This window comes from Protopterus annectens, chromosome 4.part0 (genome assembly GCF_019279795.1).
Source record: "Protopterus annectens isolate FY-2018-M chromosome 4.part0, PAN1.0, whole genome shotgun sequence".
Classification (NCBI taxonomy): Eukaryota; Metazoa; Chordata; order Ceratodontiformes; family Protopteridae; genus Protopterus; species Protopterus annectens.
In genome coordinates this window covers 492,024,111-492,040,263 of record NC_056733.1, presented here as the reverse complement: position 1 = coordinate 492,040,263, position 16,153 = coordinate 492,024,111, and the positions used below count along the sequence as shown (strand labels likewise).

Here is a 16,153-nt window from a genome sequence, read left to right as displayed (position 1 = left end):
AAGGGTTGCTATGGTAGTTAATTAATTAATTGTTTTAATCAACTCTTCATGTCTTAATTGGTTTAATGCATTGGGATATAAGAATGTGCAGAATCTGGTAAATTTTATCTGCTAAAGTTCATATTGAGTGGACAAAAGCACTTATTTTAATAAATGGAGTTGAATCTTAGAGTTTGTCCTGCTTGCATTTTCTCAGCTCTTTTGTGGATTATCTTGTTGGTCTTGTCTTGTTTTGTTCTTCTTACATTTTACATAGCATTGTGATTTTTCCGGTAGAGCAGTGGCAAGTCATTATAGATTGACATTAAGAAATGATACCAGACATTTGAGTTAGTGACTCCATACACACCAGGACACCCATGCTACTGAACAACCTGTCATTCTTTGCACTTTCTACATTTGTCTGGTCAGTAGTTTATCCTTCTCCTTATATTTGGGCCTTTGCCCCACTATTGTTCATGGCTTTGTCCATATTTCCTGCTGTAAGTGGTTGTAGGTAGGATGTGACTGGGGTACACACCACACACAGGATGAAAGTCTTCACAGTTCTCACTGTACATGTTTTAGCAGGATGTCCAGCATTCTGCCTCATATGTCTGCACAGCTCCTCATACTGTTATGTTTTCCGGTACCATACTACTAAATAGAGCCCACTGAATTGCTGAAAGTCCTGACATACTTAAGTGATGGCCTTTTCATTATGCTGCTACTCTGACCTATTGCAACCTGCTGTTATACTAGCCACATTCTAGGTTACTCAGTGCATTTATAATGTCGGTAGATTTGGCCCTCTGTCCCTCCATGGTCTCTGTCTTTGTCCAGCTGTCTTTCAGTAACAGATTAGAGCATATTGACAGTCTGTGGGACTCCTACCATAGGAGTACCTCACATGCAAAAGGTGTAGGTGCAGCCAGATTTGAACTATGAACACAATCAACCATGCTACTGTACTTAGCCCACTGAGCCACACCAGCCACCAGAACATGAGGTTTACTTCCTTACACTAACAACAGCAGACAGACATAACACTTTGACCCCTGCATATTGTGGAAATTATAATATGTAGCCAGGTTGTTTTGGACAGCCCTGGGATTCCATGGTCTGATGATATATCCATGCAAACATACCGTTACTGCAGTTGTATGGGAACACTGATGTGTTGGAGTAGGCGACTCTAGCATTGACAGTTGTGTGTCTGTCATATGACCCTGCTGTTTGGCATTTCCATTGCATACTGCAGTGGGTTTTGCTGCCTTGTGGCCTACTACATATTATGGGGCAGTCAGTACTGGACAGAATACCTCTTGTCCCACATAGCTGTTAGTTGTCTGCAAATAGCCCAGAAGCCCACTCTATTCCCTTGCATTCATGCAGCAGGTCCATGCATATGCTACCATAGTGTAATACCCTGTACATTTATTGTAAAGGACAGTAACTTGCATTGTGAATGCAGCAGTTGAGATATCTGAGTTGCAGGGCTGACTCTGTCTGATGCATGCATTACACAGCCAATAAATGGCGAGGTACAGGTTGTGTTGTGTGGCTGGCGGCCTTTTTACCATGTATGTGAGTCAGAATAAGGTATCAGTCCCTAAGGCCATAGGTTGTCAGTGCATGAGCTATGCTTTGCCTCTTTGCCAAGGCCAGGGCATACTGGGCATGCCTACGTCTGCCTACAGGGATAGCCTCACAGGTTTCCTTCTCTGAGCCCCCTGTGGGTGTGGCTGTGGGGACATTGGCAGTGGTGGGGGCTGTGTGTCCCTTCCATGTGCTGATCCTGCTGCAGCTGTTTCCATAGGATCATATTGTGTAGCATGGCACATATTGTGAATATCTGTGCACATGTGGCTGGAGAGTACTGCAGGGCTCCACCAGATATATCAAGTCACCGGAACTGTGACGTGAGCAGCCCAAACACATGCACTATGATGCTCTTGGTTTGTGTATGTGCCTCATTATGGCATTCTTTAGTAGGTGTGTGTATGTGCATTTCTGATGGGTGTCATCATCCATGGATCCAAGTGCATAGGCAGCATCCCCCAGTAGATGGCCTTAGGAGATGTCCCTCTGGGAAACATCTGATACAGCTATGACGCATACCAGATATGGGAGTCGTGATAACTGCCAGGGCTGCCAGCACACACATTTATGATAATGCCCTGGACATTGCACACAACCTGGCAGTTGATGGAGTGATACCCCTAATGGCTGACATACACTCTACCCTCTTCACAGGATGGTGCTTTGATGTGGACATGAGTGCAGTCTATGACACCCCATACCTCATGGTAGTGTGCTACATGGTACAAGAGATGCACATTGCTGGCCCTCTCCTCAGGGTGCGGGGTAAATAATGTGCTCACTGGCATGTGTTTACATGACAGCCAGGAACTCGTGGAGTACCCTGATGCTGATGCTTGTGAGACCCTAATCATGTCCCCAGTTGGTCTTTGAAAAGTACCAGTAGCTAGTATTCTAAGGGCTACAGATATCTTTGTTTCCACTGGGATTGGTTTCCCTCTGTTGGCTCTGGGTCTGAGTTTAGGGCAGCAGAGCTCTGTGAGTTCTTGAAGTATGGCCCTGTACACCTTGTAGTGCTCTACAATCTCCAGCTCATGTTGCTCTTGAAAGGTTACCCTGGGCCTGAACACTCTTCTCCTTCTCAGTCTAGCCCTATTGTCAGCAGCAGCAGCAGCACTGACCTCAGCATCTAGCAATACAGATGTAGCAGAGCAGCAGCATCCCCTAGCATTCTGTCAGTTAAAATTCCCAGGTCTATACTCCAATGGTGCAGATTATGGGGAAAATTATTTTGTAGGGTGTATGCATAATTTGTAATGGTCTGCTGTAGATGCAGCCTTGTAATTGGCTAACTATGATGCATTCCACCTGCCAGGTACATCATTTAGGGGTTTGAATGGCCCATTGTAAGTGGAACAGAGGTTATCAGTAATTTATACATGACTGGATTCACTGGCAGTTTCTTTTGCTTGTCTGTTTTTTTAACTGCCTTCACTGCTATGCACTGTGGTGCAGTATGTAAACCTGTACCACTGGTATAAACAATGCTCAGCAGTCAACAGACCCCCCCCCCATGGATGGGCATGTTCAGCACAGCTCAAACCAGCTAAAACATGTGCCCTGCAGCTAAACAAAGCTTAACAGCACTGAACAAACCCCCTGCTTAGATGAGAGGTGTGCCATGCAAACTGGTGCTGCTGAGCTCCAATCCACTTAAACATATAGTGACACACCCCCTTTTGATGTCAGATAGCACTTCTGTGGAGACCAACAACATTCTGGGGCTACACAGGTTTTATCTGCGGACACAGTAGCCCATTTTTCTATTCAGCAACCGCAGCTCATTTGCATACAGATCTGTTTACACAGCCTGGATACTACACTATTCCAGAGCCTGCTTCCTTAGCAACCACTGAAATCTACCATTGTACATTCTCCATGCAGGGGCCTATAATCCATTATTCTGCTATAGTTTTTATTTTTCATTTTTACACTTTTATTTATTTATTTTTTTTCATAATGGCACATTTGTGCATTGCTGCACACCGAGCAAATGTAATATAGGTATTAACAAATGATATTACATTATTTAGCATTATTTGTTTGATACACTGGGCATCATTTTGCCCATATCTGTGCCTACTATGCAATTTCTGACCTTCTAATTGGGCTTCTACAACCTCTGTTCAATTTTTATTTTCTTGTACACAGAAATTTTCCATGTACACTTCAGACACCAACACGGGATCTGCAGACTTGCCTATCTGCTTGCTGGATCACTCCAGCACCCTCATTTGCATGCAATTCACCTGCTTATGAGGTGATTTGCATGCCATAGACACTTCCATTTCCACATGGTCATTCATGCCCCTCTGCTCTGTTTACTGGATTGCACAGCTGCTAACTTCCATGTAAGCTCCTTGCCATTATGCCTACATGGAAAATAACTCCGTGTAGGCTTTATTGAATTCCCCCCTTGGTTTTATGACAACACCTGGATGGCGATGGTCTACTAATGTGGATCCTGCCTTACGAGTTCAAAGTATGAACATTTGCTGGTCATGTAGGTAAAGAGTTTGCAAAATTTAATTCATATTAACACTGTGTTCAGAAGCATTAACAATAATAGAAAACATTCATTCCTCAGACAGTAGGATAGTGTTATGTGTCATGGAGCTTTTATTAACAGAACCATACAAACTGCTGTACATAAGGGACTTAGTAAGGTATGTGTGTGGGCCATGATATTCCTTGGCAAAGTCCACATCACTAAGCAAATACATACATCTTCCATGTTCTGCATTTCAGCTCTACGTCTGCTGATCCCACTCCCTCAAAAGAGGAGGATGGTATTGTTCTTGAACTGAATGTAGTAATTAATGATAGAACGATCTTCCGAGCACTTTTAGAAATTACACAATAGTAATAAAAGCATTGGTCAGACATATAACAGTCTGTAGCAAGTTTTACTAACCCTGCTGTTAAAAGCTGATACTAACAGACCATTACAGATTATAAATATGTTAATAGGAATTCAACACATTAGTCTCCTTATCTTGGCTATAACCTGTCATTTCAATCCTCCATGTATATTCTCATTTCTCTCCTTAATCAAAACTTATGTTAATAACAACTGATATCTTTGAAATGTTTTCTCTGCTGTCAAAATGATTGTTATTGTTTACTCCTTCTATATAAATTTATATTGTATAATTGTGAAACTTTTCTGTTTACTGCTTCTGTTAAACTTTTATTGTTAAAATTGCAGAGCTTTTCTTCCTGGGTCTCTGCTGAAAAAGGGCTATTAGGTCAGTTGGACAAACCTGGTCAACAAATGTAAAATAAAATAAATTAATAAACAAATAACCAAGTTGTTCATAACCTTGCATAAAATATAAGATAATGTCAATAAGTGGAATATGTTTCTTTAAAGAAATGTTGTGGGAAAATTAAAAAAATAAACCAAGATTATTTCAGATATGTGTACCCTATGTTAATTGAACCCACAGCACACCAAAATGTAGGCATGCTGGCCAGCTTTCTTACACGTGGAGCTAGCAGCCAGAAAATGTTTTTGCTAAACAAACAGGTGTTGCTTTACTAATCCTTCTGTTAAAAACCTGATGATAGTAGAGCATTATGGATTATGAGTATATCTGTAAGAATTTGATGACTAAGTCATGCACAACATAAATGTTAATTTCAATTACTGGAATAAGCTTCTCCAAAGAAATGCTGTGGGTGAAGTAAAACCAAATTAATAATTTCAGATATCTCTCCCCTATGTGGATTGGAACCCACAGCACAACAAAATGTAGGCATGGTAGCTAGTTTTCTTACAGGCCAAACTAACTGGGGTTTAATCTTAATAAACAGGTACTGCAGGTGCTTATTTGAATTCCTGCAGAGAAGAGATGAATACGGAAACTGCAAACACTTATTTGACATTTTATTGTAAAGAAATTACAGCTATGAACACATAACTGATAACATATGTGTAACCAATCAGACAGGAGTTCCTTTTGTCTTAAATAAGCGTGACTGTACTAAGCTTATTTACTTTATTAGGAAGAATGAATTAAAATAGCTACATGTACGTTTTTATTCCAACATATAATGACGCAGTAGGTGATACGGTGGTACTAGAGTGGAAAACTATGATGCACACAATCATCAGTGACGTACAAAGACAGTGGATGTGTGAAATGATGTTGTTTTGTGCTGTAAAATATATGTACATCTACAATGGTCATAAATATGGATGTTATAAACATTTTTAAAAACATGAACAGCATGGGAATCAAACCAATACTTACAAGGACAGCAGTTAACTTGCCCAATTAATTATCCCAATGAGCTAATTGTCATAAAAGCTAGTTATGGCTCCAAAAACATCTATCTGGTATGCATATGAACACAGATAAATATATATAATTTCTGTAGGAATGCTGAGGTATACATAAGCTAGTCATATTTACTGTTGGGATCCACATGCTGTCTCCCCATAACAGTGACCCTCCAACAAATCTCCTCCATGTCACTCTGATGCAGGTCATCATAGCAGTGGCAAATCTGCTTTTCATCACAGTAGATTACTGTATGTTTTCTGTGCTCCTCGCGATCCAGTTCCATATGTCTATCATGACAAAGTTCATTGGCCTGGCTGCCATCCAATGTTCTACTCCAGTGTACATGGTCAGCATCTAGGTGGTCTCCCCCTCAGTCTTGTTGGGTGCACAGACATTTCTCAGCCTCGTTGGAGTAATCATCATGATCTTCCAATTTAAAATGCTTGCAAAATGCAAAAACAGAAATGCTCACTGAGGTCCCACTCATTTCACAGTTGACAATGGTCTGATCTGTAAATGCAGCTGAATCATTATTTGAAAGTGGCACTGATGTCATGTTATCAAATCATGGGAAGATAACAGGCATGTGCCATGCAAAGTACTGTTTATTAATACCTACTGGGTGTTTACACAGTCTACCTAGGTGTTACAATGCATGTAGCCAATTTATGCAGCCCTACACAGATGGGATTCCAAATTGTAATGTAGCTCCTTAATTATGTATGGCACAAATGGTACTTAAAGTTGGGTGCACATTAGGTGCACTTTGTTTTATGATTCAGACTGAGAGGGCCATTGAAATCATACTTGATGCTTTGTAACAATATGGATGGAAACTCTTTGACCTTTCTGGTGATACAGGTTGGAGACATAAAATATGGACCAACCTCACCAACATGATAAATACTGTTGGAGGTCACAACAGATCCCATGATGCCTGTAGATGATGCTACTCAGACATCATCCTTTGTGCAGCCAACAGAATATGAAAATAAGAGAAACTGAGGGATGCCCCTGGTGCTAGACGCCCACTGACATGACCTCACAATATTTCTGGCCTCACTACATACATTTAGAGGGGATTTATGCATATCCATGGTGGTACTGCAGCTGGTGTTGCAGGTCAAACATGTATATCTTTCATTCCATGACATGGCTGAGTATAGAGACAATCACTACATATTGCTGTAGTATACATATTTATGTACTGTCATTTTTGATTTACAGCAGTAGATTTGAGCCATGCACACACATCCACACAGGGTGAGGATGATGACTGTAGGTCTAATGACATCTATTCATATAACTGCAGTAGAGAAAGAGCAGTCCTACCAACATGTGTAATGCTACTGCATTAATAGTCACAGGTTCATCTACTTCAAGACAACACCAAGGAATGGCAGATGAGTGTCTCCATTTAGTGTTACTGTAGCCACTACCTGTTATTGTCTTAGCCTCATTTCATGACACTGTTCTTTTACTATCATATTGTAACTTCCCTAACACTGTACAATACAGGTACATCCAGTGTGGGCCCATGCAGTTCAGTTTCAAGTTCAGACAGACTGTGTATGGTATTGCAAAAGTTCCATAGTTTGCATCAATGTGTAGTGCACATCATGAGACACATAACTCTCCTAAACAATGTACCACTCAACCAAAGCCCCTAAGGCAAAACAGCATGCCCAACACACTAGTCATAGGTTATTTGATTGCGAGGCACATGGATGTCACACTCACTAGGTTGAATAAGGAGAAAGTAACAGTCAGCTGCCTGCAGGCACCAGGATCCGCCACATAATGCATGCACTCAGGCCCCTCAACAACAGGCACAAATATGCCTCTGTCATTATACATGTGGGTATGAATGACACCTGAGATGTACCTCCCTGGACTACATCAAAAGAGGCATGGAGGAGCTCTCGGATTATGTACTGCAGGTGGGTATGACCCTAGCCCTGAGCAGTATCCTACCATCACCCAGAATGATACCACAGTACAAGCAAAAATTGATAGATTTCAACAATTGGATAAGTTTCTGGTGTCATTCTAAGGGGATCCGGTATCTGTCTGCCTGGGATGACATGATTGACAGACCTCGATGCTTTGCCAGAGATGGCCAGCATCTGTCACCCCTGGGCTTCCGAATACTGACCAAGGCTCTTGCCACCCCTATAGTGCCTTTTTTAGGCAGTGTTACAAAGACCAATTACCGCTGTAACAGCTGCAAACAAATGCAATCTGAGTGTCATGCTGCTTAATGCTAGAAGTCTAAATCTCAAAATGCACTCACTCAAAGCACTCCTTAAAATGGAAAACATTGACATTTGTGCTGTAATAGAAACCTTCTTCAAGGCAGCAAATAGTACCCCTGCACTACCAGGCTATAACACATTCCACACCATTCGGCCACAGAAAATGGACAGAAGCTCCAAAGGCAGTGGTGTTTCCATATTCATAAAGGATGCTCACATATCCAGACGGGTAGCCCAACATAACACATCTGACATACTTCAGGTGCAGCTAACATTGGGTAAGACAGCGATTCAGGTCATAGCCTGCTATAGGTTCCCAACCATGTCCCAAGACTCACACTCCATGCTCCTAAGCACCCTGGAGAATATTAATGTAAAACCTAACACTTTCATACTGGGCGACTTCAACTACCCCTCCATTAACTGGGAAAGCTACTCATGTACCAATACAGTTGCCCAATGTTTCCTGGAATTCATTAATTCCAATTCGCTGGACCAGCTCGTTCTTACCCCCACTAGAGGTAGCAACATCCTTGTCCTGGTCATTACTAAAATTGGCACCCATTGCTCTACACCAGTAGTCAACTCCTCCCCGGTTTGATCTGACCACAAACTAATCACCTTGGAAATCACATCCCTCCCACTACCCCACCCCCAGTAAAGGTAACCACCATAAAAAAACTTCTCCAAAGCTAACTTTAGTCTCCTGAAAACAGAAGTGGCTAACTTCACAGCACACTTGCGAATGGAGAACAGGTGCATGACTGCCAAATCATACACCAATGCACTGTACAAACACGTACACAAATGCATGGATCTCGCCATATCGAATAGAACCAAGACGCATTCATCCAGTAAAAAGGAAGCCAATCTGGTGATCCCCTGCCATAAACAAACTCTGCAACAGAAGGAGGAAACTGATGTGGAGTTAGGTGTAGTCCCAAGACTGGAAAATTCCCTTATCAGCCTCAACAAAAAGTTGAGATCCCTCTTCAAATCCTCTAAAGCTAGCTATGAAAACAGAATTGCAGCAGATAGTGAAGGCAACCACAATGCCTTCTATTGTTATGTAAAGAATCTCCACAGCAATACCAGAGTGAACTGGCACCTCAACTGTGTGCCCTGTTCAATCACAGCCTCACCTCAGGCTTTGTCCCTACCAAATGATGTACTGCTACAGTCATTCCTCTCCACAAAGGAGGATGAGTACAGACCCTGGGAACTATTGCCCCATTAGCCTTATGATTCTGATATGAAAAGTTCTGGAACACATCCTCATGAACCTAATAAGTAACGATATAAGAATATAAAAAATCTCCAAACTCTGGATCCCACACGGTTTGGTTTTGTGAAGGGTAGATCATGCCTGCTCAACTTGATTGGCTTCTTTGAGTTAGTTACCAGAGCTGTGGATGAAGGCAAGGTGGTTCATACAGCCTACCTTGATCTGGCCAAGGCCTTTGATACCATTCCCCACTCAGGAATCATAGAAATACTCACTAAGCTAGGCATCAACCCCTGTATCACTAGGTAGGTTGCAAACTGGCTCACAGATAGAACCCACAGAGTGAAAGTAACTGACTCCAAGTCAGACTGCCAACCAGTCACAAGTGGAATCCCACAGGGTTCAGTCCTGGGTCCTCTCCTGTTTGGTATCTACTTCTCTGAAGTTCAGACAAGACAAAGAGACTCTGGCTGACAAAGTTCACAGATGATTGCAAGTTGGGAGCTATTATTAACTCCCCAAGTGTTGTTGACATCCTACAGAAAGGCCTCACTGAGACCAATGACTGGTGTCAGAACCATAGCCTTAAGCTCAATGCCAATAAATGTGTCATCATCTCCTTTAGGAAAAAAACAGTTCCCATGAATTACCACATCGATGGTGGTCCACTGAACATAGAATGTGTTATAAAAGATCTGGGGAGCACAGGTTGACAGCAACCTCTCTTTTTGCCACCACATTGGCACTGTGGCCAGAATGTCCTTCTATGTGGCACATTTCATTACTAAGGGTTTGCATCCAGGAAGAAAGAGGTCATTGTGTCCCTCTAGTCTTTCCTCATTAGGCCAATCATTGAGTACAATGCCCCATTTGGCATGTACTTCACTAGAAACCTGCAACAACTGGATAGGCCACAAAAGTACCTCACCAAGAGGATCCTAGGCCTTAAACACTTGTCCTATATGAACAGACTCAAAAAACTCCAACTATTTTCTGTCTCATACTGCCTACTTAGAGGCAATCTCTGCTTGACTTACAAAGCCATGTCTGACCCAGCTCTGTTAGAAATTCTAAATCTAAAGAAATTCTAATCCCTCTGCACCACATGCTCCAGAGACCTCAACCTCATTACCACAATCAACTGAACATGCTGGAGGGACAGGTTCATAACCCAGAGACAGCCCATGCTATGGAATAGACTTCCCAGACATATCAAGCAGAGCACCTCACTGGCCTTCTTCAAGAGAAATCTTGATGAGTGGATGGAAAATAGACAATTCACCCCGGGGATCACTCCAGTGGCTCTGCTCGGCAGAGACACTGGGAACTAAGTTGGTTAGCAAGATGCCAGGGTAATCCTATAGGCTATGCTTGTAAAGGGTCCAGGCCCATTAGCCTAGTACACACCTATGAATCTATGAACCTATGTGATACATGACAGTGATGGCAATATTTTTCAACACAGGCCCATCTGGTATACAGGGACAATGTCCATCAAGTGAGCATCTGCAGCCTCTGTTATGGTATATATGATGCTATCAGTGATGTTTTCCCTACATGCCTGATTGTATTCTCTTCCTGTTTACTTTTCAACTGCTAGATCCACAGTATAACCCACAGACGCTCCACAATGGGAGTTTGTCAATAATATGCCATTTACTATATTTCATACCTGTCATGTCATTGCTGTTAATCCTGTTGTTGTCCACCATTAATATTGTGTCCTTCTTCCCATTCCTAGGTCAGTCTGCATCAACCTCAGCAAGTGCACATATATGTGGTATGTGTATGTCAAATCTTCTGCATGTTTTAACTGTTTTCGCTTGGTTAGTAAGGGCAATGATATGATCCCTAATGCTGTTTTTTCCCTAGAATAGTTAATGTTCATCCCTCTTCAACAGAAAAATCTTCCCATGAGGAATTGTCAGGTGTGTGTTTTGCTAGTATTCCTCACATATATCATGTATGTTGGCTTTATAACCTAATTCTATATTCCATGTATGTCGATTCAATGAAACATACATACAGTCGACTTTGTGTAAAGTCATTATTAATTCTAACATTGCAGTGAGATATATATCATATGTCTTTGATGTTATCCATCATGTGATGTAAGCACATTGCCCTGATATGTGTCTTCTGTATCTTTTTTTAGCACATGAACTGATATGTGTCTTCTGTATCTTTTTTAGCACATGAACTATCTGTATTGAGTGCCTCCTGCTGCAAGTAAATGAAAGCTCCCAGCAACATCATTAATCAGATATCTGTGCTATTGCAAATGACACAGATCATGTGGAATACCAGCTACATGTGATTCATGAAGGACAGGATTACAGATACAGTGAGATGATGGTGGCATTCCCCACTCAAAATGATAGTATGCTAGCCATGGTATGGTTGGTAGACACTCTGGTCACTATGCTTCTGCAGCAGTGCTGTAGTACAAGCAGTGTTCTGCATGCCATGACTGTCTCATCAGATTGCAACATGGGAGAGACAGGCCACCGCTCCACATAACCACTACTGCCCATCAAGTATCAGTGTCTATGGTTCAACATGCACACAGTTCCACTGCTGGCCCATCAGCTGTGGTCCCACAAATCACAACAAGGCCTTCAACTCACAGTCATGGTCCTTCACCTCAAGTAGTGTTGTCACTCTATTAATCTCCTCTGTGCAGCAACCTGGGCCACATGTTTCTGTACCTGGTCAAGGCAGAGCAGACCATGGTGTAAGATGTCAGCAAGGTTACCCTAGACTGCATTAGAGTGTGTCCAACAGTGTCAAAAGTGTAGCTGCCTCCTTGTATTAAATTACTACTTTACTGTGTTATATTTTTCTATGGCTATTAAATGTTCTGCATTATGTCCTCCATGGTTTCTCTTTTTTCATGTTATTATATTGTAGATACAAATATATTGCACTGATGTGTGCCCCTTATTGTTTTCCATACATTGATACAACAATCTGAGTGCATAGGGATACCTGGGTCATTTGTGCCCTGAGTTGATGATCCCTGTTGTGACACATTTGCATATTTTGATACTGTAATACACTACAATTATAGTGTTATATCTGATGATCAATGTGTACATCTAGTGGGTAATTGGTATTACATGCAATCTGTGCTGCTATGGTAGGGTAAGACCCTGTTAATAAATGTTTAGTCTATGCATTCATGCATGTGCGACTTGTCATGACTCAAAGTTGCTGATCAGACGCTGTCTTGTCACTTTGGCCTGCACTTGTGGTTGCACCCTGCATTGCATACACCTGCGTCTTCTCCCCCCTACATTTCCCTATTCCTCCTATGATACCTGTGGGATGTCCTCTTCAGACATGTAGTGTTCTTGAGGTAGTTGACCCAAACCTGTAGCTGGAAGACTATCATGTGGTGTAGTTAGTATATTGTGCAGCATGGAGTTATCACCTGTGCTGCCTTCTCTGGTGTGGACTGCACATCTGGATAACTGAATCTAGTTTTCAGTACACCACGCACATGCTCTATAGTGTTTCTAGTTGTTGAATATGCTCTATTATAGGCCTCCTGTGCAGGGTCGAATGGTTCATTGTAGAGTGTAATTAACCATAGGTCAAGTGGATAACCACAGTCACTTGTTGTGGGAGATGAAAACACATTTGATCAGAATGGGTATTGTTGTGAGGAGTATCCTTAGTTTACTTCCTAGCTGTGCTTCTGTATTTATGTAGTGTTAGGCCCTCATGTATTTCACCCTGCTGGAATGCAGTCCTCAGTCCACTTTCCCTCCATATGGCAGCATCATGGACACTTCCAATGCATGCTGCCATGATGTTTACTATGCTGCCATCTGCTGCACACATAATCTGGCAGTTGATGGATGGCCAGTCTTTTCTGTCTATGTATTGATCTGCTTCAGGATGTACTGGTGTCTCGATAGATGTGTGCAATCTAATGCAATGAGTACATGAGGGAAGCTTGCAATACTGTAAAACTTTTTGCATTACAGTTCTCCACTCCATGGAGGTGGATGACAAGTTTTTGTAGTCATCTACTTTGCTGCACATTGCTTCCAGAGTTTTTGCCAAGCTACAGCTGACAGCTGCCTATGACACTCCCATAGCATCCCCCATCTGTCTCAGGAATATCCTTGTTCAAGTACACCCGGACTTTGGTTTCAAGGGGGATGGGGTTTCCTCATAGGGTCTGCACAGACATGTGTGGGGCATACATGCTGCAAACAGTCTGCACCAGTTGTCTTTCTAGCCAGTAATTTGCTGGTCTGAGAACTGGTTTAGTTGCAGCCTTGCTCTGACTTTATCTGGCTGCCTTCTAGGGTGCACAGTCACAGCCTTATTTATGGCTTGTATTACTGCAGCCTGTTGCAGTTCATTAAAAGCAGGTTGCATTTTTATGTATTTTTTGGTTCTTTTGCTACAGAATTCAGCAACTTCTGTAGTATTACCTTTTATTCCTTAAGGTCCATAAAGCATATGATGAGGATCACAGAAACAGAGTTAACATGGCAGTTTGTTGCATTTAACTTGCATTGTATGCACATAAAGTGTTTTGGAATCAAATGGGCATGCAAAGAATCTGTAATTATCCTACGCTGAATAGCTACATACTGCGAGTGCCTTCAGTGTGACTTTGGAAACTGTGTCCACAGCAAGTGCAGTGAAGTCTTTTTTTAATGTACTAAGCTGTCCATAAATAGCTTCAGTGAATTTTATGGAATCTAGTGCACAAAGTTGTGTTTGAAGGCATGATGATATTGTAGACCTTTAAATAAGTAACACTGCCATAGGTTTAATCAAGAGACAGTGTATTCTGATCGCAGATGAAGACTGCTTGGTCTACCTAATTTGCTCATCTCCTAATCCCATGCATAAGATTTTGATCCTACTGACCCAACAGCTTATGTTTTCTTCCTCGAAAATCTTATGCATGTCTCTTGCATTTGTCAACTCCTTCCTGTTCTGAAACCTTCATTCACTTTAAGAAGTTTATTTCAATAATCTGCATATTAATATAATTTTGTGTGTAGTCATATTGTACTATCCTACAGCTCATGTTTATGTGGCTTCAGATGAAAAGCATGCACCATTTGTAAGTCCTCAGCTGTGATTTTAGATGTACATAATTATGACTATCATTTACTTCTGTGACGATTTGTATTTTATCATTTGTTGTAGTAAAGATGAGGCCTACTGAATTATAGGCAACTGCACTGATAGGACCTTACCAACTAGCCATAAAATAATTTCTAGCCTATCGTGCTGCCAACACCTCCAATGAATCTAGAATATCACACTCCATTGTTCTGGAATTGTCACACTGTTTGCTTACCTTTACCTCATCCAATTTTACTACTCCTAGGTGTTGTTCCAGTTATACTTCAGTTATAGTTTCCTGAGATCATGCAGATTTATATATGTATATATATATATATATATATATATATATATATATATATATATATATATATATATACATACGTATATACTTATTTATATAGATATTTATGCCTATATATAACTATAATTATAGATATAGGTATAGATATGGCTCTATGATGTATGACTGAATTTAATGCTGAAAACAAAATAATGGCAAAAAATAAGATCAAGTGTACATTTACCCATGGACTACCACTTAGGCAGCAATCTACTTAACACCAAATGTGTGATAAGAGACCTTGGGACCCAGGTGGACAGTAGTCTCTCTTTTGATAGTCACATCACCACAGTAGTCAGGAAGTCCTTCTACGTGGCACACCTCATCATAAAAGGGTACTCATCCAGGAAAAAAAGAGGTCATTATTCCCCTCTACTCGACACTCATTAGACCCATTATAGAGTACAATGCCCCTTTTGGAATGTACCTCGCAAGACATCTGCAGCAGCTGGAAAGGCCACAGAAGTACCTCACAAAGAGGATTACTGGCCTCAAACAAATGCCCTACACTGACCGCCTCAAAAAACTCCAGCTTTACTCCGTAGCACATCACCTACTCCGAGGTGATCTCTCCCTAACATATAAAGCTATGTCAAACCCAGAGCTGTTGGACATGCTACACCTAAAAAAATCCCAATCCCTCTGAGCTATACACTCTACCGACCTAAACCTTGTCACCACAATAAACAGGACATGCTGGAGGGATAGATTTCTGTCCCAGAGACTTCCCATACTCTGGAACAGGCTACCCATCTATGTCAAGCAAAGTTCTTCATTAGCACTCTTCAAGAAAAATCTTGATGAGTGGATGGGAAATAGGAAATACACCCCGGGGATCACTCTGCCTGACAGTGGCACAGGAAAATAACTTTCTTGGGTGATGTACTTCAAGGAACCTTTTTGGCTAGACTTACGTAGGCCCTATGGCTGATAGCCTAGTACCTACATATGAACCTATGAACCTATTTAATCAAAAAGTATAAAAACTGAACATGTAAAAGATTGTAAGAAAACAATATCCTTCTGTAATCTTAACACTAAAACCATTCCATAATACTAGCCTATGTTGTTGTTTGTCTTTCGGCTTTTCCCGGTTAGGGGTCGTCACAGCAGAACTCCGGTCCGCTAATGATTGGCAGTAGATTTTCACAAATGCCAAGGTGCCAGCTCAACATTCAACCTTCAACGAAGGCACGCCCATTTATGCATGTCTTTCGAATGCCCAACCAACTGCGGGGAGGACATGCAGACTCCACACAGAAGGCACTCCCCGCACTCCAGCCGAGAATCGAACGGGAAAACCTTTTGCTGTGAGGCAACAATGCTACTGCTGCACCACCATGGATACTAGCCTATACTTTAT

General features: G+C 41.6%; 1 long non-coding RNA gene across 1 annotated transcript in view; it reads left to right on the top strand.

Annotated features, from left to right (window-relative positions):
- Nucleotides 1-12,227, top strand: part of LOC122799394 — a 218,475-nt gene extending 206,248 nt beyond the window's left edge. Inside the window, exon 2 of the long non-coding RNA XR_006364465.1 lies at nucleotides 11,543-12,227. This is a non-coding gene — a long non-coding RNA (uncharacterized LOC122799394). The remainder of the gene's footprint in view (nucleotides 1-11,542) is intronic.
- Nucleotides 12,228-16,153: the final 3,926 nt, after the last annotated feature.